Raw genomic sequence first — 2820 nt, forward strand, 5'->3', positions numbered from 1 at the left:
CGTGAGGCTTATTTGACCGAATAGAAGTTTGTAACAGAATACTTTTGTACTGATATAAGGAAATGTACGTGGCATTACGGCAACTTTGAGAAAAACGACCACGACAGTTGTACCTGTTGTTCACAAGCGTATCTGCCCTCTCATTGGCTAGAATAGTCACCCCTGATCTCGCCCTTCTTCAATTGAGGGCGTGTATGTTCATTGTTTAGAGCTGTCACTTGGCTCTCTTGTCCATATAATATATCATCTTTGATTTAGTCTTGTGACAGCTGGCGCTTTCATGGAGATCATATTTCGCTCTGGTCGCAGTAACTCATTTAGTTTATGCTGATGACGAAAAGGACGATGACCAAGTGCAGTGTTTGGGTGAAGTGAAGTAACATTACATGTAATTCAACTAGTAATTTAACTACATTTTGCAGTAGTTGAACTAAATTCAAATCTGGTTTCAGTAGTTAATACAAATTGTTTTGCCGTGTAAAGGTGTAGCTAACTACTGGAACTACACACTAGTTATTTTGCTAAAAGGCAAGAGAATATGGATTAAGTAGGCAGTCATTTCCTTTCTTTTTCGGCATCAGACCTGCCTAATTCCCACTTGACACATTGTTTTAGTGTTTAATACATTGTTAACATATGACCCTAAAGTGATATGTTCTTGCAATTTGTAGTCTATGAAATTTAAGATTTACAGTTTTTCACAAAGTAGTTTGGATCTAGTGAACTTCTTTTTTCAAAGTAACTTTGGTTAAGTAAATAATAATTTTCTTAAACTGATTCTATAGTAATTGCTAGCATGCTAGTAGATAACAGAATTCCAGTCATTGTCATTGGCTCACACAACTACTTCTAACTTCCTTATTACTGGATGTAGAGACATAAACATGGTATCTGTGAGTTCATCTAACTCTGGGGAAGTAGATAAATCCGGAACTGTCACTTTTTAAGGGTAGATTTAGTGTAGCTAAACTTCTTTCAGTGTAAAGTAATTGGTAGATGGTAATTCTCTCTCTCTCTTCTCTGAGGACCTGAACCCTAGGACCATGCCTCAGGACTACCTGGCCTGATGACTCCAGTCCACCTGGTTGTGCTGCTGCTCCAGTTTCAACTGTTCTGCCTGCGGCTATGGAACCCCGACCTGTTCACCAGACGTGCTACCTTGTCCCGGACATGCTGTTTTCGACTCTCTCTACCGCACCTGCTGTCTCTAACTCTGAATGATAGGCTATGAAAAGCCAACTGACATTTACTCCTGAGGTGCTGACCTGCTGCACCCTCCACAACCCCTGTGATTATTATTATTTGACCCTGCTGGTCATCTATGAATGTTTGAACATCTTGGCTGTGTACTGTTATCTCCACCCAGCACAGCCAGAAGATGACTGGCCACCCCTCAGAGCCTGGTTCCTCTCTAGGTTTCTTCCTAGGTTCCTGCCTTTCTAGGCAGTTTTCCCTAGTCACTGTGCTTCTACATCTGCATTGCTTGTGGTTTGGTGTTTTAAGATGGGTTTCGATATAGCACTTTGTGACATCGGCGGATATAAAAAGGGCTTTATGAATACATTTGATAGATAGCTTGGTAAACTATACTGAACAAAAATATAAACGCAACATGCAACAATTTAATTGATTTTACTGAGTTCATGTGAAGAAATCAGTCAATTGAAATAAATAAATAAATTAGGATTAGGCCCTAATCTCTGGATTTCACAGATAGCAGATGTTCTGAAAGAGTTGCAAAACCTGGACCCGTACAAATCAGCTGGGCTTGACAATCTGGACCCTCTATCTCTGAAACTATCCGCTGCCATTGTCGCAACCCCTATTACCAGCCTGTTCAACCTCTCTTTCATATCATCTCAGATCCCCAAGGATTGGAAAGCTGCCGCAATCATCCCCCTCTTCAAAGGGGGAGACAACCTGGACACAAACTGTTACAGACCTATATCCATCCTGCCTATCTAAGGTCTTCAAAAGCCAAGTCAACAAACAGGTCACTGACCATCTCGAATCCCACCGTACCTTCGCTGTGCAATCTGTTTTCCGAGCCGGTCACGGGTGCACCTCAGCCACGCTCAAGGTACTAAACGATATCATAACCGCCATCGATAAAAGACAGTACAGTGCAGCCGTCTTCATCGACCTTGCCAAGGCTTTCGACTCTGTCAATCACCATATTCTTATCGGCAGACTCAGTAGCCTCGGTTTTTCTGATGACTGCCTTGCCTAGTTCACCAACTACTTTGCAGACAGAGTTCAGTGTGTCAAATCGGAGGGCATGCTGTCCGGTCCTCTGGCAGTCTCTATGGGGGTGCCACAGGGTTCAATTCTCGGGCCCACTCTTTTCTCTGTATATATCAATGATGTTGCTCTTGCTGCGGGCGATTCCCTGATCCACCTCTATGCAGACGACACCATTCTGTATACTTCCGGCCTGTTCTTGGACACTGCTATCTTACCTCCAAACGAGCTTCAATGCCATACAACACTCCTTCCGTGGCCTCCAACTGCTCTTAAACGCTAGTAAAACCAAATGCATGCTTTTCAACCGTTCGTTGCCTGCACCCGCACGCCCGACTAGCATCACCACCCTGGATGGTTCCGACCTAGAATATGTGGACATCTATAAGTACCTAGGTGTCTGGCTAGACTGTAAACTCTCCTTCCAGACTCATATCAAACATCTCCAATCTAAAATCAAATCTAGAGTCGGCTTTCTATTCCGCAACAAAGCCTCCTTCACTCACACCGCCAAACTTACCCTAGTAAAACTAACTATCCTACCGATCCTCGACTTTGGCGATGTCACCTACAAATTAG

This window comes from Oncorhynchus mykiss, chromosome 6 (genome assembly GCF_013265735.2).
Source record: "Oncorhynchus mykiss isolate Arlee chromosome 6, USDA_OmykA_1.1, whole genome shotgun sequence".
NCBI classification, from domain to species: Eukaryota; Metazoa; Chordata; class Actinopteri; order Salmoniformes; family Salmonidae; genus Oncorhynchus; species Oncorhynchus mykiss.